Source organism: Ictidomys tridecemlineatus, unplaced genomic scaffold (genome assembly GCF_052094955.1).
Source record: "Ictidomys tridecemlineatus isolate mIctTri1 unplaced genomic scaffold, mIctTri1.hap1 Scaffold_240, whole genome shotgun sequence".
In the NCBI taxonomy this organism is placed as follows: domain Eukaryota; kingdom Metazoa; phylum Chordata; class Mammalia; order Rodentia; family Sciuridae; genus Ictidomys; species Ictidomys tridecemlineatus.
This window is the reverse complement of record NW_027522074.1, coordinates 333,426-360,088: the sequence shown is the minus strand read 5'-3', so window position 1 is coordinate 360,088 and position 26,663 is coordinate 333,426. Positions and strand designations below refer to the sequence as shown.

Sequence of the window (26,663 nt, the reverse complement as noted above, 5' to 3'; positions counted from 1 at the left end):
AGCAAGCTTAAGCAGTTTTACTTGTCCCACAGGGTAAATTCTTTCTGTGATTCTCCTCCATTCTTGAAGGAGCTAGATTCTAGAATGCTGAGCAAATATGCTTAGGAAAAGCATCTGAATTTGCATCAGGCACAATTTGAATTTTCTTTCTGAAATCCCTGGTTTTTTTTAAAAAAATTATTTATTTACTCTAATTTGTTATACATGACAGTAGAATGTATTTTAATTCATAGTACACATATAGAGCACAATTTTTATTGTCTCTGGTTGATCACAAAGTATTTTCACACCATTTGTGCCTTAGGATACTTAGGGTAATGATGTCTATCTCATTCTACCATCTTTTTTATCTCCATGTCCATCTCTTTTCCTCCCTCCCCCTTGCCCTATCTAAAGCTCCTCCATTCCTTCCATGCTTCCCCCCCCATCCTCATTATGTATGGATCAGCATCCACATATCAGAGAAAACATTCAGCCTTTGGTTTTTTGGGATTGGCTTACTTCACTTCAGATAATATTCTCCAACTCCATCCATTTTCCTGCAAATGGCATGATTTTATTCTCTTTTAATACTGTGTAATAGTCCACTGTGTATAGATACAACAATTTGAAATTCCTGTTTTATAAAGGAGGGCTTTGTAAATAAGCAAACAAGATGTAAGGAGAATATTCAATAGTTATATTTTTTTCCTTTTTACATTTATTTTTAAAAGTAATTAATAAAATGATACAAATGATGCCCAAATACATGCTTTTTAAAAACTCAACATTTTGGTGTACTGAGTAATATTATAGTCTCTCTATTCCCCAGCAAACATCCTGCTCAAGTTAGAAGTAGTATTAGCATTAAGTATTTATCACTAGAACATGACACTAAACTTTTATATACATACATGTATATATAAAAAGCTCAGCAAGGTTTTTTTTTCAGTGCTGGGGGTTAAAACAAGGCCTCCTGCATGCTAAGCAAGTGCTCTACCACTGAACTACATCCCAACTATTTTAATGTAATAGGATTATAGTAATGCTCTGTGCAGTTCTCCTGTCCTTAAAAATATGTCTTATCAAGTTCTCTTTATTGTAACATAAATTTACCTCATTCTTTTTAACTTCGGTGAATATTTCTTAGTATGAGCATACCATAATATATTTTAAATGTTTCTTTATCAAGAGATAGTAAAGTTGTTTATAGTCGTTTGCTACAATAAACAATTCTACAGTGACAATTTTGCATAAATGCATATTTGCTTTCTGCAGAAATCAAAGATGTTCTTAAGGTTGATTTCTTGTAGCAGAATTGCTGAATCAAGGGAAGAATGCATTTAAATATTTGTACAAGCTGTGAGAGAGGCTGTATTGATATCTCTTTCCCAACAGTGCAGTTGTTAGAGGCTATGAAGTCATTCTCCCTGTGCAACTGGGGCCTCACCAGGATGTGCATGAGCAGCCAAGGAATGCTTTCAGCCTAATTTATTTTTAGAGTACATACACTGGACCCTTCTGCAATTGAAAACAGACCTTTGATTCCTGAGTTGCAGATTCTGACCCAGAAGGAGAATGATATGCACTCCTTGTGCATTGTGGTTCCTGAGGTAAACATTTTATTTTACACTATGGGGTGTCTTTCATAATTCTATATTATTAATAATAATTATTGGTTTGTTTCATTACTGTGGATTGAACTCAGAGCTTTGTGCATGCTATGCAAGCCATCTACCCCAGATCTACAATCCCAGCCTTTTAAATTTTATTTTGAGACTTACTAAGTTGACCAGACTGGCCTTGAACTTGCAATCTTCCTGACTCAGCTTCCCAAGCAGCTGGGATTACAGGTGTGTGCCACTGAGACTTGCTATTAATAACACTTTCAAGGCATATTTTCTAGCCTCATCAGGAGTTTGTGTGTGATTATAGTGTGGTGACAGCTGGTGGTTCAGCCAAAACTATCTGACCTGTACAGTACTGGGCAAACCTATTTTCTCCTCATTAAAGACTAAGGAGAAACTGGTGGTTCAGCTAAAACTATCTGACCTGTATAGTACTGGGCAAACCTTTTTTCTCCTCATTAAAGACTAAGGAGAAACTTAAACCGTTTTATAAAAACCTCAAAATCATTCTCTTTGGCTTTATCCAAGGAAATGACATAGGGAAAGAGACTTGTTTAAACTTTTAACTTATCTCCAGTGAATAGCTTCATTATTATTCTGTTTTTAAAGAATAAATCTATAGTTCATATTCTGTTGCTGCTAAATGGTCTGATTATACTATCCTCTCTTGTTGCTAGTATAACCACAACTCTCAACTTTGCAGGACTCTTCTCCATGGCTTTCTTGAACTGGGGAATTAAAATGCCATAGTCTTTAGGACATGTTTAGACAATTTGTACTAATAAACTATGTTAATTGGGAGCAAGCTGTGAAAATGAAAATTTGGTCTCTATATTATGCACAGTTGAATAGTACTTTGATCTGAATGTTTGTCTCTCCAAATGCATTCGTAAAAACCTAGTCACCAATGTGATGGTGTTAGGAGGTGGAACCTTTGGAAGATGATTAGGCCACAAGGGAAGAGACTTTCTAAAAGAGGCCCCAGGAAGTGTTTCCCCCCTCCAATAATGTGAGGACACAGATAGCAGGTGCCATCTTGCTGACACCTTGATTTTGGACTTCCAAGTCTAGAAGTGTAAGAAATCATTTTCTGTTGTCTGTTAGCTGCACAGTTTGCGGTATTTTGTTATAACAGCTTAAAAAGACAAAGACAAGTGGTAATATGGATGGAGGAGGAGGCTAAAAAACATATTTGGAGTTTTAGATATATTTTAGATTTAGAAGCCAAGGGTGAAGAAGCAAACATACCAACAATTTAAGAGAATTAACTAGAGGACATCATCTTGGTGAGCTCTTGTTAGATGCCTTATGTATATATTACTTCTAATCTCCATGACAACCTATGCAGGAATACTATTTCTTCATTTTAAGATGTGGAGAGTGAGACTCAAAAAGTCTATATTGCATACCCAGACCCTTGTGACTAATAAGTAAGGTTTCAAACCTGTTTGTCTTTTTAAATAAAAATTGTATTTATTCTTTCTAGATCTACAAGACAGTAGAGTGTATTTTGACACATAAAACCTGTTTGTCTTGTTTCAAAATCTTTGATGTTCTCACCATGGACTACTTTGTGCCAGCGAAATTTGAATTTCACATGAACAACAATATAGTTTTTTAAAGTGTTAAGTGTAAACACTTAACATGTAAAACCACATATTCCAGGGGTATGTGACTGCACTAAAAAAAAAATATTGATCATTTCTCAGAAATTCAAATTTTACTGGATGCCCTGTATTTTTGTTTGTTAAATCTGGCAAACCAAGACTCCCTAGTGTGTTAAAATGAAGAGTAGGCTTGAGGCAGGAGAAGGACTAGAAATCACCCTCCTTAATCTCCATTGTTCTTTTCTTTCTCTTGGTGCTTCCTTTACATCTCTTCCCTTCAGTGAGCATCACCCATAGCTGGTGATATTTTCACCTACACTCGGGGTGTTTTTTGAGTGTGTGTGATGCTGGAGATCCAACCCAGGGCCTCATTCATGTTAAACAAGCACTCCCCCACCCCGACCTCACTCCAAACCCTATACCCTAGATTTTGATAACAGTGTTTAGAGAGAATGTTACTGTTCTCAGAAACCTGTTCCCTAAATCAAGTGGCCTAGTGAAGGTTCATTGAATCCACGGTTATTTTCATTTAAACACCCAAGTTAAAGATTTCCAATCTCTGTTTTAGGTAATACAAAAGAGATGTCACTCAGGATCAAGTTGTCAGATTTTTAGCTTAGAAGATACCAAAGCTATCCTGAGGAGAAGATAAGTGGAGGAGAGCAATTGTGCCCAATCATGATTTGATCCAGAGCTGTTCTGCCAGGATTGCAAATCCACCAGTTCCTGTGACCACCTCCATCTGGTCCTCTGCAGGATTCAAAGATAATTTCCTGCTCTTAAGGTGCTAAAAGATAGAGAAACGTGTGGAAATGGTGCCTTTATGAAGTTTGAGGATATTTGTGGACACCAAGCTGAGTGCCCTGACACACCAAGACTGGGACATCTTTAAATTGCAGCTCTGGATGTATAAGAAATGATGAACCCATATATAAGTTCAAAAATATAATACAGTTGTCAAAGTCATGAAGCCATTTCTGTTTGGCATTAACCTCAGGATTAAAGAGACACTTTTGTGATTACCTGGCCAGCTCGTCTTCTGGCTGCTCTTAGCCTTGGAGCTGCCAAGGCCTACGAGGTCCCAGGAATTGTGTATCTACTTACTGTGCCTTTGCGGTAATGAAGGGTGTTGCTGTAACTGTGGCACAGTGGACTAAGGGACTTGGTGTCCAGCCAGTACTTAGGGCCAATGTTTAGAAAACTTGTGAAACAGGAAGTTGTTCTTTAACATTGTCTTTTTCTCATGCTGTCCTCTTTCTCTCTCTCCAAGGATTCAGAATAGCTGTAACGTTTCTCTCTCTACTTCCTTCTAGATACCCAGCTAAGTGAGAGCTTGTCACAGAAGGCAATGGCATTCTATCCTCTAACAGGGGACTCTTAGAAGACTAAAATTTTTTCAAACCACACAGAGGCCTCTTCAATGGTGGAATTTTCAATCCCACAATGCCAATATTGGCAACCTGTGTGCCATCCTCTGAGTCAGTTTTGATGATATCAAACACAGCGGTAGAAGTCCTAGGTGCCAAGAATGCAGCTATGTTCCACAAAGACATTTTGTCCTCCTTTCAGTATTCTTGCCAGAGTTGGTGATAACATAGCCAGCAATGTCAATGGTATTAAAATCTGCAGTAACATCCTTTGGATGTGCTTAAAGAGTTCCAAAAGTTTTGAGAAGGTGAATAACTCTAATAAGTTTACCTCTTTAGTTTTTGAGTCTGTACATCTTTGCTGCCTGAAAATCAATCAGTAGAAGCAATACTTCCTGAGTTATGATACAAGTGGTGAATTCACAATTGGTGAATGCATTTTGGCATATGGGATGCTTATTAAAGAAGTCTGGAAATGACATGAAAAATGATTTGACAATCTTTTGTAATTGATTGATAATAGCAAGATATTTGGGGTTTTCTAGCTTGAATTTATTTTCCAGTGATGGAATTAATGCATATTCACCTGAACATAGAAATTACAAAGAAAAGATATATCAAAGAAAACTTTACTCTTTAAAACCTTTGTTTGGGAGCATAGAACAACCATCCAAATGCCTTCCATATCTGTATACTCAACCTAATATTATAGAACAAAATAAAAAAGAACACAATACGTATAAGTGATAGAACAATCTTCTAAATAAAAAGAGAGTTTGGTTTCCTTTTTTTTAAATGATGTGAGTAAATTTTCATCAATAAAACACTCTTATCATTTGAATAGAGGAGAATGTTACATTTGAATCTCAACATCTAGAAAAATGAAATTTAGAAGTTATGATTGGCATATGATGTAGCTTTGACCACTGCTCTCCTAAGACAATTGTTTTCCTTAAACTAATAATCTTGGTGCTAGTAATAACCTCATCACTGGTAAACCTGGAAGTACTAGTTCAGGAAATAAAGATGCGACTGAATTTCAAATGATTTCAGTCATCACTTTGAAAATGCCATGCCAAACAATAGCTAAAGAAGCCTGCATCTCTAGAGGGAATAGCCAGGCCACGAAAGGTTTTTTCCTCCCTGTCCTTCAAATTGCCCTTGTATTTTTCATCTGACAGTGTAACATACAGTGAGCATTTTCTGGTTTTACTAAATTCTCAATGAATGAATGGGTGGGTGTTAAACCAACACCATCTTCCAATTTTGCTTCTGCCAGGTGCCTCTTTGGCTTTTGGTACTGCTCCAAGACAGATGGGGTTCCTGGAGAGCCACAGCAAACACAGTGATCAGGATGAGGAGTCCAAAGAATGTGGCCAGAGGGAAAAAACCCTGAGCTGGAGAAAGGCTGTGGGTGTGCTACTGTCCTCAGATAGGAGAAGGTCCCAAAAAATATTTTCAAATTAAATGCTTCATTATGATAAGCAAAATTAGCCAAACTCAGAAAAGTCAAGGGTTGTATGTTTTCTCTCATATGTGGAAGCTGAAGAGAAAAAAGGAAGGTGTGTGTGGGGTGGGGTGGAGGAACCTTATGAAACTAGGAGACCACAAGGAAGGAGGCAGGAGGGAGAGAGAAGGTACAGGGGAATGAAACTGACCAAATTATATTGTTATGTTGTGTGCAGGTACAAATACCTAACAACCAATTCTACTATTATGTATGATCATTATGCACAAACACAAAATTCCAAAAATAAATAAATAAATGAGAAAATACCATGCCAGTCCCATCAACAGATCCCAAAGGAAATTATATGATTTACCTAAATATGTGTGCAACAATGGCAGCATTAAAAATAATGCTTATTTGTAATTTCTCTAAATGATTATTTGAATAACTTACTACAATGTACTCCTTCAGATTTTTTTGTTGTTTTATTTACTGTATTAATCAGTTTTGCACCACTATAACCAAACAAACACCCCACACAGAAAAATTATGAAGAAAAAGAGGTTTAGTTAGCTCATAGTTTTGGAGGTTTAAAGTCCAAGATTGGGTGGGGAGGAGCCAATGGTTTAGCCCCTTTCTGGTGAGGGCTGTGCCCAGCATAGCAGCACAGCATGGTGTGTGTGTGTGTGTGTGTGTGTGTGTGTGTATAAGTCAGAGAGAGAGAGAGGTACCTGAGTTCCACAGTGTCCTCTGAGGACATGCCCCAAAGACCTAAGGACCTCCCACTAGCCACCCACCCTGCCCCAAGTTTCTACCTCCTTTCAACAATGCCATCCTAGGACCAAGACTCGAATAATGATGGACCCTGGGGGTTCCCTAAGATCACACTCAAACCATAACAATCACATTGCTTAATTTTCTACATAAACTTACTTTATTTCATTTTTAAATTATTTTTCTGATTAAAACATGCAGCCAATTTGGAAAGCAAATTGGAGATTCCTTGGAAAACTGGGTATGGAACCACAATTTGACCCAGTTATTCCTCTTCTCAGACTATACCCAAAGGACTTAAAAATAGCATACTACAGGGACACAGCCACATCAATGTTTATAGCAGCACAATTCACAATAGCTAAACTGTGGAGCCAACTTAGATGTCCTTCAGTGGATGAATGGATTAAAAAAATATGTGGCATATATACACAATGGAATTTTCTCAGCATTTGCAGGAAAACTGGTGGCATTAGAGAAGATAACGTTAAGTGAAGTCAGCCAATCCCCAAAAAACAAATACCGAATGTTTTCCCTGATATAAGGAGGTTGACTCATAGTGGGATTGGGAGAGAGAGCATGAGAGAAATAGATGAATTCTAGATAGGGAAGAGGGGTGGGAGGAAAAGGGAGGGGGTAGGGGATTAGCAAGGATGGTGGGATGTGATGGACATCTTTATACAAAGTACATGTATGAAGACATGAATTGGGTGTCAACATACTTTATATACAGAGATACAAAAATTGTGGTATATATGTGTAGTAATTATAAAAAATATAATTATAAAATTATATAATTTTATATAATTGGGGAAGTAAAAGGAGGGGAAGGCAGGGGATGTGGGGATAAGAAAGATAGTAGAATGAAACAGACATTATTACTTTATGTGTGTATGTGACTGTATGACCAATGTGATTCTACAATATGTACAATTAGAAAAATGAGAAATTATATTCCATCTATGCATGATATGTCAAAGTATATAAGTGCATTCTACTGTCATGTATAACTAATTAAAACAAATAAAAAATTTAAAAAAAACATGCAGGACACTCTATCTGATCAAATGCCATCTCCTGGAATATATTGCTGTGGCCCCTTGGCTTTTTGCTAAGCCCCCTTGGGGCTCTCCTGAGCACCTGATCTGAAAGAGCCACCACAGGCTTTTCCCTGCATCCTTGTGACCAACTGATTTTTGCCATCAGTATCTGGGTCTTTTGCTGGAATATATGCCCATGGACCCTATTGCTCTTATTCTATGCTATTTCTGTGAGACCTAGAACAAAGCCTGACACATGTTAAATTCTCAATGAATGATTTTACACCAGTACCTCATTGTTTGTTGAACATTTAGCAACTGCTAGTTCTTCTTCTTCCACCAAATCTTCTTGACCATTCCTGCATGGTTTTCTTTTCCAAAACAGATTTTAACTGTTTTTCGAATCCCCCTCCACCAATCCCATTTGGATTCTGACTGAAAATGCATTACAGTTTTAAATTTGCGACCACTTGGCACAGTTTTAATAAGTGGCTCCAATTCTGCATACTCTACTACCATAGCTTTCCATTCATTAAATTTTTTTTTTCCTTACGACTCTGAGCTAAAAAAAAATTCCTAATTTGTTATTGTAAAATGAATGGCACTAAAATGACTTGAGTAATTTTAATCTATATGAGACTAATACATTCAGGATCGGAAGTCTGGACTCTTAGGTACTGCTTCCAATTGAACTGCAGCTTGTGTGGCTTTAGGATGCTCTCCAAGGGTGATCAGGGATCAGACTGCCTAGTTCATTACCAGGGGTTAGGAAGGCAAGATAGCAGAAGTGGAGGAAGTTGTGTCTACAATATTTGTTCCAAGTGACCATTATCTTCTCCAAGAACAGATGAAATAGTACCAATAGGTCTACAATTCTTCTTCAGCAGTTTTAAAATCTGAAAAGTTCTAAAGGTGGAAATTATTTTTTTTTCTTTAAAACCTGATCTACACTGACACAAGGCTATAGTCCTTATGTGTCCCATTTAGTGAGAAGATTCATTTTTGACTGTGAAAATGTTCATGTATATGAATACAGGGAAATGTTCGTGTTCCAGATCCTTCTGAAAGAGTTTGCAATATGTAGAAAAGATTCATTTTTTCCTTTCACCCATCTGAAATCTAACTCAGATTTAAGTTAAAGATTGTGGAACCCATGCATTACTAGATTGCTGTGTCTTAAATATCTAGGATTTTGTTTTTTAAAAGCACAATTTCTAGGAATGGCTATGCTTGGCTGTGAAATGAGATTTTATTAAATGAATATCCTTCAGTATGGAGTTTGTTAGAGTCAATGAACTAAGACATGTTCTGAACACAGGCTCTAATTTTTGAGTGCTGATAGCTGCTAAAATCTATCTTTTTGTATAAAATAAATGCAACCCCAGCCTATTCAGGCCTCCACAGTTTCTCTTAGAATTTATACTGCATTCTGAATAATGTGTTTTACGGGGCCCCTTTTGAGAGTGGGATCCTATAAAGAACTTCATTCAGAAAGAAACGATAAATACTCCACTGTAAATCTCTTCATCACAGAATCTAGAATAAAAGAACGCAGTATTTTAACCAGTACAACATAGTACTACTGTGCAGATTAATCTGAGGGAAAATTCAAGGAAGTTAGTGACAGTTTTTTTTTCTCGTCATTTCTCATTCTTTAAGTTTCTGATGAAAGATTCTCTAACTTATTATTACTTGATTGTTTTGTTTTTGTTTTTGTTTCTGTTTGCAGCACTACAGATTGAACCCAAGGTGCTGTAAAGTGAGCTATATCCCCAACTCCCATTTTATTTTCAGTTTTGAGATAGGGAGGGTCTTACTCAGTTTCCCAGTCTGGTCTTGCATTTAGGATTCTCCTGCACAGCCTTCTGAACAGCTGGGAAGTGGGATTATAGGTGTGTGCCACTGCACTGACTAAATTTGACTTTTTCTTTTCTTTTTTTTAATTTTGATTTGTTATATATGATAACAGAATGTATTACAATTCATATTACACATATAGAGCACAATTTTTCATATCTCTGGTTGTACACAAAGTAGAGCCACATTGTTCTTGTCTTCTTACATGTATTTAGGGTAATGATGACCTGGATAGGGTGAAGAGGAAAAGTGAAGGGAGGGCCCATAAGGGTAGGAAAGATGATAAAATGCGATAGTCATTATTTCCCTAACTTTGTCTTTTTATATCCATCTTTGAATAGGGCTTAGTCTCATTCTTGACCAAGTTCTAACTTGGTGAAAGGGTGGGGGCAGGGGGGCAGGGAGTTGTTGGTTAGTTTAAGAGTACTTTGTCTTTTACAGAGAGACTGATGCAGCTCTGAAATAACAGTCTCAAATTCTTATTCTAGGCCCACCTTTTAGCACCCTATGGTGGTCAGAGAGATCAACCACTTCTTTATTCAGCTCAGAAGTGTCCTGCTGCAATCTGGCTGGGCAAAATAACCGGGGGGGGGGGTGGTGACAAGCAACTTGTGAAGGTTGATACAGCGGGAGCCGCTTTATTACGGGACAGTAGAGGTATATATACTTAACTAATTACACAGTTTAACTTAATTAACATCATCTAGATACAGCAGTCAGTCATTAAGGAATCCTCATCATCTTAATGACTCGCTGGCATTGCTTCACAAACCACTCCTCCTGGCAAAGTGCCAGGCACCATCTTGACTTGATTGTGGCCCTCAACAGTGTCCCTAAGTGGAAAAGATTTCACTGTTTCCAACTATTTCCCTTGTTTTCACTGTTTCCCTTGAGACCTTCAGATAGGCAAGTGGCCTGTCTCCCTGGTTCTTTATCTGTACATCATGGGTAATAGTTGAAATTAGTCTTGCCTAAACTTTCAGGATCTACTTTCAGCTTTCATTTGATATGATCAAACATGCTGGGTTTTAAGGAAATGCTAGCAAACCCTGTTTTGTCTATATGGTTGCAAAGACACCGTTTTGGTGAGTTACTTGTGCATAAACACTTTTCTTCTGTGTAGACAATGTAGAGATTTCTTTGCAGCTTTTAACATTTCTCAGTTCTGAGAAAACACTGTCAGAATGCTTATGGAAGATAAATAAACACTAGAGCAACAAGTGAAAGTGCAGGTTTAGAAGTGTCAGATTACAGAAAACTCACTCCTACATAGCATAAGACTGCCAATTTTTCATTTTTGTCTGTCTTAGGATAGTAACATGATACCCTAGGAATTTGGTTATTTCCCACACTGGACCTCCCATTTCATGGGGGTTCAGAATAAGCTCCACTTTGATGTTTCCTCAGGCATTTCATTTTAAACAAAGCCCAAGCTGAAATCATCATCACCCCCTAAAATTACGTGTGTGTGTGTGTGTGTGTGTGTGTGTGTGTGTGTGTGTTTTCAGTGTGTGGCACCACAGCTTACTCAGTTGCTCCAGCCTAGAGATTTGGGGATCTTCTTTAATTCCTAGCTCTATCTCAACTCCCTCATCTAGTTCCAAATCTCGGGAGCTTTGCTTTCTCATTTCCTTTCATCCCCACTGCCACTAATATAGTTTTGGACCTTCTTTCCTTCTATTTTTGCAACAGTCTCCTCATTGGACTTGCTGACCCTAATATGGCTCAGTCATCTCTTATCCTCTTGCACCTACTCTTTATTAAATAAATTAAAATTTTTCAACAATACTTGTTAAAGCATGGTCAGGAAGACTTTATCCTGGACCACTTCAAAAGATACAGGGAGCACTGCAAACAGGTCTAGCAATGATTGGAGTAGATTGGGCTCAGCCCCAAATACAGCATGGGCAACTGGGAATTTACAGCCAAACAGAAGACTGGGGTTAGTGGGTGGAGAAATTTTTAAAAGGAAACCTCAGAGGTAAGGGGATTGTGGCTAAACTGACCTAAGAGGATTATTGTTGAAGGCAGGCCAGTGTGATCAGACAATCCCTAGGGGAAGATGGAGGATGAGGAATCTGATGGTAAATTGAGGAAGAAGACATACTGAGGTTGGGGAATTCTTGCTAAATTGACTTATCAGGGTTCTTGCTAAAGCCACGTTTTACAAGGATGGGCACATATGGGTCTAGTAGAAGATTTAGAAAGCTGAATAAAAGTTGGTCAAGCAGAGAATCTTTTGTCACCTTGTAAAACAATTTGTTCTCTATACTGCTGTTAGAGCAAAGTTTCCAGAATGACCAGAATGACATACTTCCTTAATGAACACATACTTCCTTAATGGTTTAGATCTGCTGTTGACAAAGACTCAGTTCCCTGCTGTGCTGCCTTGCTCTGGGCCCAGTTTAACCCAGCGGCTTCATCTGCTGAGGGGATTATAGTTGGGTTATATTGTAATCTCCCCAAACTCAAGTGCAAATTATATCCTCTGATACCTGTGAATGGGGCTTATTTAGTCAAAGGATCTTTACAGATGAAATTATGAAAAGGGCCTCTAAGTGAGATCATTCTAGATTCATGAGGGTGGTCCTAATCCAATGACAAGTCTATTTATAAAAAAAGAAAAAGTACAGCAGGGAAGAGAAAAACACTGAATATTTCCTCATGTAAAGAAGGAGGCAAAGCCCTGGAAAGCCAGAAGCCAGAAGAGAAACAGCAAGTTGATTCTCCCCCTAGCCCTTCCGGAAGGAACCAGTTCTTCTGACATCTCAATTTCAGACTGGTGGCTTACAGAATTTTTCCTGTATTTTGATCCACTAAGTTTACAGTAATTTGTTATGGCAGCCCTGGAAAATGAATACAGCTTCGTTTTCTTTGGGGGTGGGAAAAAGGAAACATTTTCTCTACATTACATAGAAATCTTTGCAGAGCTAGCTGTGGCTCTGAGCCCTCCATTATGTGATTGCTGCCCATGCCCAGGATCATTGGTTGGCATTGCTACCTCTATTCCCTGGGCTAAGTCCCATTTTCCAGGACTTAAAATGCAGCTCAGGAAATGCATTCTTTGGGGTGCCTTTCCTAAAAGCCATTTCCCTGCCCCTAGTCTAGGTTTTGCCTCCCATACTTTGTCATGGATTTATGGCATTATGTCATGTCCTCTGCTTACTTCATGGCTTCTCATAAAGTCTTTGAAGTTCCTGGGGTGGGGTGTATGAATGTTTCTAGCACCTGGAAAAGTTCTTGGCTTATGGTAGGCACTGAAATGTTTATGGAATCAATGGGGGAAAAATGGTAAGTGGCAGAGCTGTCAAAAATCATTTTGGGTTGAGTACTCGTGAGCACAACCAAGGCCAGGCCATGATATCTGGTTCTATCTGCCCAGAGAAAGCTTGTCTTTTTCTAATTCATACAAATGTGCCATTGGCTAGTGATGACCTTGGGGTTGGCAGGACTGACCTATTTGTGTTTAGTAGAAATGTTGTGCTTCCAGAATTTTTCTGGAAAACCCATCTGGCAGAAGATAGGACCATTTGGGTTGTCTAGGATAAAAGTGTGGTTCCAATTTTAGTGAGGAAGGAGCACTTCCTAGGTGGTTGACATTCACAGAGTACATCCAGTAAGCAGGAAGTTTGGAGGTCAGAAGTTCTGTAGAATAGAAAATGAATTGTATCTGTCTTTTTGATTTCCACGCTACTCACTTGTTTCTTCCTATCATTTGCCCTCAATAAACATGTAGGATTTTGATCTTGCCAAGCCTTTATGTCCTCAAATTCTTTACTTAAAAAATTAGTACTTGCTTGGCGTGGTGGTGCACATCTGTAATCCCAGTGGCTTGGGAGGCTGAGGCAAGAGGATTGTGAGTTCAAAGCCAGCATTAGCAAAAGTGAGGCTCTAAGTAACTCAGAGAGACCCTGTCTCTAAATAAAATGCAAAATAGGGCTGGGGATGTGGCTCAGTGATTGAGTGCCCCTGATTTCAATCCCCTGTATCATCTCCCACAAAAAAAAATTAGTGCTGTATATTTAGCATGTTTATATACCTTATTTCTTAATGAAGTTCTCAATAAGTTTATTCCCACTGGGATAGGAAGATTGACAAGTTGACACTGTAAAAATAAGGACTCTTGAGTCAAACTTCCTGGGTTCAAATGCCACCCCTGCCACTCTCTGTCTGTGGTAGATCATATGTGGTAGAGCATCATCAGAACAGTTCTCCTTCGGCTTTTCTTACAAACTGACATTGATACTACTGTCATCAAGGTGTGGACGGGCTTGTGTTCCCTTCTCTTGGAAATTCACAGATCTGTTTTATGAAAGTGCAATTGTGTGACTTGCAAAGCTAGGACTTAAAAGGTGATATGTGGGATATTATTTATCAGTAAAAGGAACTATTGACACTTGTGTAGTTGGCAGATCCCAAAGGCTTAGTGGAAAAAAGCCTGTCTCAAAAGGTCATGTACTATATGTTTCCACTTATACAACACTCTTGAAATAACAAAACCATAGGAATGGAGAGCAGATTAGTGGTTGCCAGTGTACAGGTATGGGGACAGGCAGGGGTGGATGTGACTATGAAGGGTCAGCATAAGGACTCCAACTAAGTGCCTGTAAAAGCTGGCATAACACATGATCATCCAGCCCGTCCCACTGGTGGGCGAGTGCTACTCTTCCCCCATTGGCAGTACACTTGCCCTCTGTGTTTTTGCTCTGTGCTCTGACATTTCATGCCAAAATCAGGCCTGTAAATCCTTGTGGAAATGCTTTTTCCCTTTTCTTTTTTTTTCTTTTTTTTTCTTTTTTTTTATTGGTTGTTCACAACATTACAAAGCTCTTGACATATAATATTTCATGCATTAGATTGAAGTGGGTTATGAACTCGCAATTTTACCCCAAATGCAGATTGCAGAATCATGTCGGATACACATCCACAATTTTACATAATGCCCTATTAGTAATTGTTGTATTCTGCTAACTTTCCTATCCCCTACTATCCCCCTCCCCTTCCCTCACATGTTCTCTCTCTACCCCATCTACTGTAATTCATTTCTCTCATTGTTTATTTTCCCATTCCCCTCACAACCTCTTATATGTAATTTTGTATAGCAATGAGGGTCTCCCTTCATTTCCATGCAATTTGCCTTTTCTCTCCCTTTCCCTCCCATCTCATGTCTCTGTTTAATGTTAATCTTTTCTTCCTGCTTTTACTCCTTGCTCTGTTCATAGTTGTTCTCATTATATCAAAGAAGACATTTGGTATTTGTTTTTTAGGGATTGGCTAGCTTCACTAAGCATAATCTGTTCTAGTGCCATCCATTTCCCTGCAAATTCCATGATTTTGTCATTTTTAAGTGCTGCGTAATATTCCATGGTGTATAAATGCCACATTTTTTTTATCTATTCATCTATTGACGGGCATCTGGGTTGGTTCCACAGTCTAGCTATTGTGAATTGTGCTTCTATGAACATCGATGTGGCAGTATCCCTGTAGCATGCTCTTTTAAGGTCTTCAGGGAATAGTCCAAGAAGGGCAATAGCAGGGTCAAATGGTTGTTCCATTCCCAGCTTTCCCAGGAATCTCCATACTTCTTTCCAAATTGGCTGCACCAATTTGCAGTCCCACCAGCAATGTACAAGTGTACCCCTTTCTCCACATCCTTGCCAGCACTTGTTGTTTGACTTCATAGTGGCTGCCAATCTTACTGGAGTGAGATGGTATCTTAGGGTGGTTTTGATTTGCATTTATCTGACTGCTAGAGATGGTGAGCATTTTTTCATGTACTTGTTGATTGTATATCCTCCTCTGAGGAGTGTCTGTTCAGGTCCTTGGCCCACTTTTTCCCTTTTCTATATAGTTTTTCAAATATTCTAGGATGCTTTCGTGGCCAAAGGTGAGCCTTATCTATTCTGTTTTGTCAAAAATTTGCCTGGGCTACAGTATAGCGCTAGAATGAGTCCCCTGCATTCAGGAGGTTCTTGTTGAATAGCCATCACAAAAAAAGAAAAAAAAAGAAAGGAAGAAAAAAAGGAAAAATAATAAGAAAGAAATTACTCCAAATCTGTTATCTTTTTTTGGTTTGTAAGTATCTTCTTTTAAAACTATTCCCAGTATTAAATGTATGTTTCAAATAGATATGGAATGTGTAATAATAATTATCAAATTGAATTAAATTGAGGTAGAGTTAGGATACTAGCAACTAGCAGGACATTCTTTTTTTTTTTTTTTTGTAATGGGGATTGATTAAACTCAGGAGCATTTAGCCACTGAGCCACATCCCTAACCCTATTTTTTATTTAGAGACAGGGTCTCGCTGAGTTGCTTAGTGCCTCACTTTTGCTGAGGCTGGCTTTGAACTGACAATCCTCCTGTCTTAGCCTCCCCAGCCACTGGGATTCAGGCATATGCCACCATGTCCAGCACCATTCTCTCTCTCTCTTTCTTTTTTTGGTACTGGGGAAATCTCTAGTACCAACACCAGCATACAAAAAAGAAGAGAAAAGAAAAAAAAGACAAAAAATAAACCCCCAAACTGGCAAAACAGAATAAGTTCTGTCATTTTGCAAATGCTAATTTCCTAGTTATGATATTATTTTATAAAAACAGAAGATCTCATCATTGGGAGGAGCCAAGTAAAGAGTACACTGAATTCCATTGCTATATTTGTAATTCCTGGTTAACCTATAATACTTCAAAGTTTAAGAAATTAGGAAGGCAACACAACTTTTACCTGTCCCATTGGGATGCTGGCTTTTAGAGACTAGCATCAATCCTGTGGGGAAGTTCAGGCCACATAGACCATAAGTAGGGTTCTGAATGAGCAGCCTATCTAAGGTCCCAGCCATAGCCACCATCTAACTTCAACTCCATGGAAGACCCTAAGTGAGAATTGCCTCCCTGAGCCCAGTCAACCCCCAGGACCAGCGGAGGTAAAAAGAAAGTGATTATTGTTGTAAGCCACTACATTTTGAGATAATTTATTTTGCCATAAAGGATGAACAGAATACCATAAATATCACCTGAACATCTCTGTACCTCAACTTTATAAATTTATGAAGTGAAGTAACACACAAGTTTACTATAAGCATGAAATAAATAACCAAATAAAGAACCTAAGGAGTGATTAAATGAGATTTATAAATGAGATAATAAATTATTGATTAATACATGTCATTATCCTAGGGTATTCAAAGTATAAAAAAAAGGACAAGAAAGATATGAAATAGCTCACATAACTTAAGTCAATACCAAATGACACCGAATGACTTTTTGCTTTTTGTCCCCAGAGATTGAAACTACGCCACAAGAACTTGGCAACAGAATGGATTCTATCTTGGGCACATCCTTAGATGACCTCTATCTCTTGGTTGGTGTGTACCTTAAACATACATTCTAAATATAAATGATGGTTCTATTGAGATGTTCACTCCTCCTGAACCCCAGCAATAGTAACTTTTGTTTTTCTTTATTGGTAAAGGCCTGTAGAGTCAAAAGTACCTGAGATTGCTAATATGCCCCTGGGGTCAAAGGATATTCTTTCATGGATATTCTATTGCCTTTGCTATTTTGGAATCCCATTATTGTAATACACAGCATTATAAAAGGTCTTAATTCTCTTTTTCCAATGTATCATAATGTGTTAAATCAAGGTATATTTAAAGGTTCACTTTTACTACAATCATTTATGGAAAAAAATTATAATTACCATAATTTCCATTATGCTTTTACTTCCTGAAAAAATAGTTATTGTCAGTGTCTTTATCAGTAAGATCAGCAGACAGCCTTTGGAGGGAAGGAAAGGCAGAAGGAAAGGCAGAATTAATGAAGAGCTAGGGGTCCAGAGACCACCCTCAGGGCTAGTGCCTGGTCAGAAATCAGGATGGCCCATTTCCCCTAAAGATACTGACTATGGCTGTCTGGAAGGGCAGGCATGCACATTTGCTATAGAAGCCCTCAGGCAGCATTTGGAAAAGTACCTAAAATTTCAGACTCTGGAAAATAACAAATCATTAACTATTAGATTCTGGCCTATGCCCCTGGTCTGTTATGTTTTTTGGAGATTGACTAGGAATCTAGATTCACCATGGCTGACTCAGCTCAAGCCAATCTTACCAGTAATATTTAATCCCTAGACAGAAAGAAACAGAGAGAAAAGTGATAATTGGTGTCTGGACAGGGGGAAAGTTAAAGAGGGATGCTAGGGAAAGCAAAGATCTAAATACACACACACACACACACACACACACACTGCAATAAACTGAGCACTGCTGCAGGGAGACATTGTTATATTTCCTGATTTATTTGTGGTTAATGGCCTTCATGTTTTTCATATGCAAAGTGGCTTTGGATGTGAATAAGCATATTACCCAGAAGATTCTATGGAAGATGTCACAGACTTGCCTGAAGACTACCAAATGTCTTGGCAGCTGCAGAATCCAAAACTCCTGACAACAAATCAAAGGATTCTGTTTTAACAAAGGGTCACAGCAAGCCCTGCCACTCCCTGAACTCACTAGTGGAATTCTTAAAGGAATAACAATGACACCAAACCCAGATTAACCATTTGAGGTTCTGAAATGGAAGAAAAGCAGTTGAAATCAATAGCTTACAATAGTGGGCCTAAGAAAAAGTCTTCTACAAACAGAAAGTTGCTGATGTTAGCAAGGAACAAATTAATGATAAAGCTTATTGGATGGTCTTAGATTATATGCAATAGAGAGATTCCTGCAATTCATCATCATCATTGTGTTTGTCTGCTTCACTGTGACCAAAATATTTGACAAGAACAACTTACAGGAGGGAATGTTTACTTTGGGTTCACAGTTCAGAGGTTTAATTCCGGGGTGGGAAGATCCCATGGTTCTGGGCCTGAAGGTTAGGCAGAACTTGCTGGTGGAAGGGCATGGCAGGGAAAAACTGCTCAGCTCAAGGCAGCAGGGAAAGAGAGAGAGGTTAGGGTACCAGGAACAAGATATATAATCCCCAAGGGCACACCTCCAGTGACCTACTTCCTCCAGCCACACCTCTCCTGCCTACAGTTACCACCCAGTAATCCATTCATTATTCATCCATCAAATGGATTAATCCACTGACTAGGTTACAGCCCTCAAAACCTATCATTTACCTCTGAACTTTCTTACATTTTCTCAGACAGGAACCTATTGGGGGACACCTCATATTCCAGTCATAATAATCACCCTCTTTTTAAAACAGCTGATATTAGCCCATCAGGACTTTTTGAAAATTTATTACATCTGGTAACTTCACCTTTCATGGTTCTCAAACTTTACCTTTCCTAAAAATCACTTGGGGATCTTGTTAAACTGGTGATTCCTGGAGCTCTGCCCTCAGAAGGATTTAGTAGATGGAATTCAGGAATCTGCATTTGAATATCCAATTGGAGGTTTCCAATTGAATTCTCTAATTGAGTGCTCTGCTTATCCCTGGTAAGTCTCCTGTAGGTAGCCTTCGTTCATATTTTGGAAAGATTTATCTAAGATGCATAGAGAAAATGGCAGCTTGACCTTTGTTTAGCTACTTAACTGATCCTGAGTAAGACATTTCTATTCTCTGAGTCTGTTTCCTCCTGTGTAAACTGTAGTGATGGATTGTGGAAATTAAGTGAAAATATCTGTAAAGGACTGCATGCCTACATGTGGTTTCCCTAAACCTTTACTTAGAAACTGAAGACTTTCTACATTGCTTTTCTAAGAAATTATGTATAAGCGCTGAATAACTGAAGTCTCTGAACTCTGGAAACAATTTAAAAGTTTGCACCTTTAATCTGTATAAGGCTAACCTTATTTACAGATCATTTGTCCCCAAACCAATTTACCTTCTAATGCTATGGACTGTCTGCACAAATGCTAAGGTCCTTAATTTTACAGAACTCAGACTGTACTTTTCCATAACTTTAGTTTACTTAGTATAATCCCACAGAACTCAGTCTGTACATTTCCATAACTCCAGTTTACTTAGTCTAATCCCAGTTGTATATCCCCACCGCTCCAATCTATATCTAGAGTTTGTCACCCTTTCTCTATCTCAGCACTCTGTAGGCACTTATTCTTCCCTTTTCTTCCTGTTTCTCTCCTCGTTGACCCTCCCCCCACAGAATATTATTAGCTAACTTATTTTCTATGAGATTTAAATAGATCTGATTAAGAAAACAGTGCTGAGGACATTGATAGTTCCTCAAGGTTTATACATAGCAGATGAAGAAAATAATTTTAAATATATTAGCATTTGAAACTAAAATTTTAAAAGTTTCTACACACATTACATCTGAATAAAACTGAGTCTCTTGGGAATAACTGATATAATTGTTGAAGTAGTGGATTTCATTTGATTTACAAATGTTGCCTGTATAATTTATGTACATGGTCCCTGAGTGCTGATCCAGAATGACTGCAACCTTGCTAGTCTGCTTCTCTTTTTGGTGATATATAAAAGGTATAATATTTAACTTTGAGGGACAGAAGCCAAGACTGATTTATCACAATGTGCCAATTGGCTAGGCCACTGCCCAGCACATATGGACCATGCCCATTCCAAATATTTGTTGAGTAAATGCATAGGTTTGAAGTTTCAGTAAGAGATAAATTTCTCTTAGATCTTAATCAATTGTCTACATGATACTCTGTATTTTGTTTTTTCACTGATAATGATTTTATTGCCTTTGTTCAGGGTGATTCCTAATCAAAGACGGTGAAGAGGATCACTCTAGGAGATGGGAAGGTGACTAGCTTCATATAAATGAGTCAAACATTTATTTTTAAAACTTACAATTTTAATATAGTGTCCCCTGTCACATTTCTTCAATGTCTGATAGTGTGCTCCACCTAGTCCTCTCTGTCTCTTCCAGTGTGTCATGTTTGATCACCACATTTTGGCCACTCATGGTCACCATGGAGCAAGGCTGGCCCATTACAATCATCTCATATTGAAAGTGCACTCTTTCTTTTATTTTGAACATAAACAATGAAATCTGCTGAGTAGACAATGTAGAAGCTACCATACTGTCATTTTAAAGACATCCTGATTCTTAAATCCCTCCCCTGTGCCATGAAGAGAGTTTATGAGGCTGCCACATTGGGCCAGATATTTCCCAGTAACTGCCTGAGGAAACATAAGTGCATTCATGATAAGGCACCTACACCACTGAACTTCGCCAGTTAGTCAAGAATTAAAGCATTCGTAGTACTGAAAAAGATATTGCTTAGCCTGCTTTAGGACATTTGAAGAATGCGTTCATGGAAAACATAGACCCATGTTAATTCCAAATACATTTTGAAAGGCATTCCCACTCTAAAAATAATCACACTCAAGCCTGACAATGGCCCCACTGACTCGGAATCCATAACTGTTTGGAACTCAGCACTGGTTCAACTAAGAGCACCTGCTATGGTCTGACCTGAAAGACAAGAGTGTAGGTTCTATGGGACACTGATTTCCCATGATAGTGTTATGATGAGAAGACATACTCAAAACTATTTGTTGGATGAATTGGATTCAAAGACATAAGAAAGGAAAAACCCTCTCCCATAAAGATGGAAAAAAACATACTCAAAAGTTTGGCTGAGATCCAAGTTATAAGTCTTCATGGAATAGTACAAGGATAGGGCAACTAATTTGCAGGAAATAAGTCACCAAATATGCAGGTAAATACAAATAGAAATATGACCAAAAGAAACACGAACTCACTGAGTAATTCTACTAAAAGGAGTTGCAACTGGAAACCATGGAAATTTTTAAATAGGCAAGAACTGCTCTAGGACATCAGAACAAAAATGCAAATTATCAGTTTCTGTCATATAGTTTAGACATTTTGTAGTGTACCTGGGACATTTTTAGCATTGAAACCATGTAGGACTCAAAAATTCTTGCAGTAGGAAAAGCAGGAGAAAAATTTGGAATCTAAAAATTTCATGTTTTGAAAAATAGGAAAATTCAGTTCAGTTAGAATATATCTTAAAGCTTAACCTCTGAACATATAAATAATGTTCAAGACATTTTTTTCCAGACAAAACAAAGCAAGGCCAACCAGGAAAACAATTATTCTTATTCAGAAACCAAACGAAAGATTTAACCCCTAATGTTTCTAACAAGAAAGCATCAAGGCTTCCCCAAGGTGAGGAAACCAAGGTCCATAAAACCAACTAAGAAGCCCCAGAGGTCCCTAGAAATAATAATTGGTGTATGGTCCAATCAAGATTAGGGAATTTTCCAGTTGGATGGCAGAACATTTTCTTAGAGAGCAACTTTCTGACTTATGTTTGAAAAGATTGAGGATGATGTGACTGAAATAAATGATGTCACTTTCTCGATAGCAAAATAAAGGTTTGTCAGGAAGATAAGCCAGCGCTGGGGCGAAGGTTCTGGGCTTTATTCCAGGAGAACATGATCATATGCCAGTTAACTCAAAGGGATTCAGAATAGGTTTCCTGGTACATTTTTAAAAACTTTTCATGTTCAAAAGAAAGAGATACAGTAAACCACACAAAATAAAGGTAGAACTTAGTAAATTACTACAAGGCACTCCAGGAATCATGACCCTTGTCAAGAAATAGAACACTGCTAGGTGCCCTGAAGTCCTCCAGGGCCCGTCCCAATCCTATTTTGCCCTGCTCCATGGATTATCATCTAATCATGTAGCCCACAGATGTTAGTTGTTTCTTCTTTTTCTTCTTCTTCTTTTTCTTCTTCTTCTTTTTCTTCTTCTTCTTCTTCTTCTTCTTCTTCTTCTTCTTCTTCTTCTTCTTCTTCTTCTTATTTGACTTCCTCTTCTTATTTTTAAATATTTTTAGTTGTCAATTGACCATTATTTTATTTATTTATCTGCAGTGCTGAGAATCAAATCCAGTGCCTCACACATGGTAGGCAAGTGCTCTGCCACTGAGCCACAACTCTAGCTCCTCTAATTCATTCTTAAAAATAGAACTTTCAAAGTGGATTCCAAGCCTGGCATGGTGGTGCACACCTGTAATACCAGGGGCTTGGGAAGCTGAGGCAGGAGAATCACACCACCCTCAGCAACTTAGCAAAGCACTTAGCAACTCAATGAGACCCTGTCTCTAAATAAAATATAAAAAGGACTGGAGATATAATTTAGTGGTTAAGCACTCCTGGGTTTAATTCTCAGTAACAACAACAACCACAAAAAGTAGATTCCACATCTCTCCAAAGGGTTAGGAACTGGTGGTCCCAGCACCCTAGTATCCTCTTATGTTTCTAATCCAGACCTGACTTTTAATGCTACCTTTAAGTTTTTAAATAAGTCTGTAGTCTGGAGATCCCATCTTGAAAATGGCAATCTCCCAACAACAATTTTTGCTGAGCCACTGGGGTGGGGCTGGTGGGAGGTCAGATCTAGAAAGAAGGCAAGGACAAAGACATTTTACTGGTAGAAAAAGAAGATTGTGTGTGATAGCCCCTTTCAGAAGAAGTGTCAATTAAGAAAGTGGGTGGTGATGTTAGGTGCCCTAATATATACAGAAAGTATTTTTCTCTTGTCAAATTAACTGCTTACAAAAAACTTAATGTTACAGTTCTCTCAGGACCCTACTTGATGAAATTCACACCTGGCCAACTCTGAGGCAATTGAAACATCAAAATATATAGTGATGGTGATGGATTATAGTCCATGGAATAAAATAAGAATCTGTGAGTACACACTAATGTCAATGAAGGAATAAATGGATAGAGGAAGAAAAATCTGTTCATTACAGTGGAATATAAACACTGATTATAATTATATCATATGTAAATTATGAGTGAAGTTTGATGATGCATGCATGGCATCTCTGCCTACTATGTGTTTACAAAGGGGAAAACAGTCCATCCACAGTGTAGGAAACAAGAACTACCTTAACCAATCGAGCAAAGATAACTTTACCAGTATTGGTGCAAACCAACACCATGCACACTTCCCCCTTTCTCCCCACTATTACACACTAAGGGTGCAATATTGCTTTGGTGCACTCTGAAAGTTCCTTTATCTACCTCACCTGATCTTCCAAAAGAAGAGCACAATAATTGTCTTTAGTCCTTTTACAGAAATATCATTAACCAGAGAAAACTAAACACATATGGTGGGTATAAAGATTAAAGTCTATCAACACACTTGGGCAGACTTCTGTCACACTGCATTGTCCTCTACTTTGGACCCACAGAGAATCATTTACAACCCATTGTCTGTTCTGCAGGGCCAAGGGACTAGGTCCCAGGATATTGCATGTTCTCTAAGCCCATGGATTTTTAAAAATGTTTCACTATCACCCATTCTTCACCTCCATCACCTTATATACCAGAACAAGGGGAGTATATAAGTTTCTGAATAATGGAAAGTTTCTGAATAATGGACAAGTTGTTTATCTCATTCCTGTGGTTTTTCTCCTTTCGTACGTTAACAAGTTTGCATGCCTTTTCTCCTATTTAATCTGTCTTTTTCTGTTTATTTCAGTGAAATTTCAAAAAGGAGAGAGAAAATTTTCCTTCACCTTACACTAGCCTATGTTATTAAAAAAATATCAAGGTTTAGGAAGACAAAGAAAGGCTGAGGACCTATTTAAGACAAGTGGAGTGTGAAAATAAAAATGAAAATCAGGTGAAAGCAACACCAGAAGAGTTTTTGAAAATGGAGTGGAGGGAAGGCTGGGGTTGTAGCTTAGTAGTAGAGCTTGCCTAGCATGGGAAGTCCAGGGTTCAGTCCAAAGTACTGCAAAACACACGCATTTGCACACACCATTAAGGAAGTAGCACTCATGTGCATCTCCAGATTATGTCTGAGAACCTGGGAATGTGAATTTTGGCCACCTCCACTCTTTGAGTGCAGGCATCTGAAATGACCAGATAATTATATCATGTTCAGAGACTTAAGATGTGGGTCAAAAGGTTATTGAGCTCTAGTTTCACAGATATTCTTACTAAGCACATATATTCTTTTCTCTATCTTCTACCCATCTAACAGTGCCCATTCTTTCCCAGTATTCAATAGAAGTTTCCTGTGTAACATTTTTTTGCCATTTTGTCATAATTCAGAACTGCTTGCCCAGGAAAGCTCCTTGCTTCCCCTACTTCTTTGAAACCATGATTTAGAACTGTCTGAGCTGTTTTCCAAATTGCAGATTCGAAGATCCAAAATAAAGTATTCTTTAGTTTCTGGTTTTTAATTGATAGACTGGAAGCATGACAACTACATGCAACATATGATCCTGAAGGTGAACAGGGGAAGCCAGAAATATCACTGGGGCAGTTGTTGAGATTTTAGTAGAGACTGTATTGCATTGTATTAATGTTAGATTTCCCAATTTGGATAATTTCACTGTGTTTGTATAAGAGAATATCCTTGTGTTTTTAAAAAAAATACACACTGAAGTATTTAGGAGCAAAGGATTAAAATTTCTTCAAACTACTCTAAAGTAGCTCAGGGAGTGTGGGGGAGGAGGGGGAGAGCATATTTGCATGCATGGGGCAGTGGAGAGAATATGATATATCAAATGGTGGAATAGTAAAAATGTCCTCACACTATTCTTGGAATTTTTCTGTAAATTTGGAACAGCATCAAAAGTAAAAGTTATAAACAATGCTACAATGCCTGCAAATTTCTACTCCTGCAGAGCCTGAGATATCATGGAAATTCAAAGTTGTTTCTTTTTCCAGAGCAATCAGCAATTCAGAAGTTATTTTCCTTAACATTAAAAAATAGGGACTGTGGAATAAAACCTCCAATATGAGAGAAGTGATAGGACTACAGCAATTTTACTGAGTGTTGACATAATATCAAGATTTCATTATTATTTTTAGATTAGCTTCTAATCCTCTCTCTATAACCACACTGTTAATTTCAGGGAAATTTTTATTATATAAAAATGTTGATGGGGCTGGAGATGTGGCTCAAGCGGTAGCACACTTGCCTGGCATGTGTGCGGCCCGGGTTCGATCCTCAGCACCATATACCAACAAAGATGTTGTGTCCGCCGAGAACTAAAAAAAATAAATATTAAAAAAAAAATTCTCTCTCTCTCCTCTCTCACTCTCTCTTTAAAAAAAAAAAGATGTTGAAGTGGGAGATAGGAAGTCATGAGTTGGTGTCTTAGAAAAATTTCATGTAGAACACAGGGAATAGCTGTGATTCTAATTGTTAAGATTAACACTTAAATATTTTCAGTAAAAAAATTCTTCCTAAGGAACAGTATCTGCAACATTTAGAGAATTTCAAAGCCTGGAACTCTCTTCATTTCTGTCCCTGGATCTTCCTACCATCAATGTTTTCCAGGTCAACTATTTGGACTCTCTAGTTGTTTCAGAATAAACCATTACCCTGTGGAGGTATTGGTCAGCATCTGCTCATCTGATTATTTTAGAACATTAAGTATTTTTGGAAGATGCTGATCCTGGTGGCCAGTGGAGCAGCACTCATGAACTCCCAGGATCTGTGAGTGATAGAGGGACTTAAAGATCATCCAATCCCATGCTATCATTTGTTGGCAAAAGAAAACATTCGATATTTTCTTCTTTTACCCAAACCTGAAACAGGCAGATGGTGGAAAGAGCCCGATCTGTTATAGATTCCTGAGCACTAGTGGCTATCAATGTATTTTGCAATCTTGATCAAAGGCCCCATTTACCTTCCCCATGAAACGCTGAACAAACATGGGCTGCTATGTAGAGCAAAGGGATAATAGAGGATCAAACCCAAGCCTCATGCAAGCTAGGCAACCTCTGTACCATTAAGTTGCATCCCCAGTCCTGCTTTTTAAATTAATTCAAATCATATCAGTGGAAGGGGAACTGGGTCCTCTAATAGTTATGATGGCTTAGATGAGGAGAGTGAAAATATATTTTATTTGACAATTTTTTAGATGTAAACTTTAAATGTTGAAGTAATTTGAAAGGCCAAAGGTTCAATAATATGAAGGAACTTAAGTTTCACCAGTTTGTTGGACATCAAGGGGCTTTAAGGTAAT

At 38.1% G+C, this 26,663-nt stretch overlaps 1 long non-coding RNA gene across 1 annotated transcript; it reads left to right on the top strand.

Annotated features, from left to right (window-relative positions):
- Positions 1 to 1,267: 1,267 nt before the first annotated feature.
- LOC144373120 (uncharacterized) lies at positions 1,268 to 24,420 on the top strand. Its single transcript, XR_013432891.1, has 4 exons — positions 1,268 to 1,592; positions 16,983 to 17,066; positions 20,383 to 20,433; positions 23,244 to 24,420. It is a non-coding gene; the product is annotated as an uncharacterized LOC144373120 (long non-coding RNA).
- Positions 24,421 to 26,663: the final 2,243 nt, after the last annotated feature.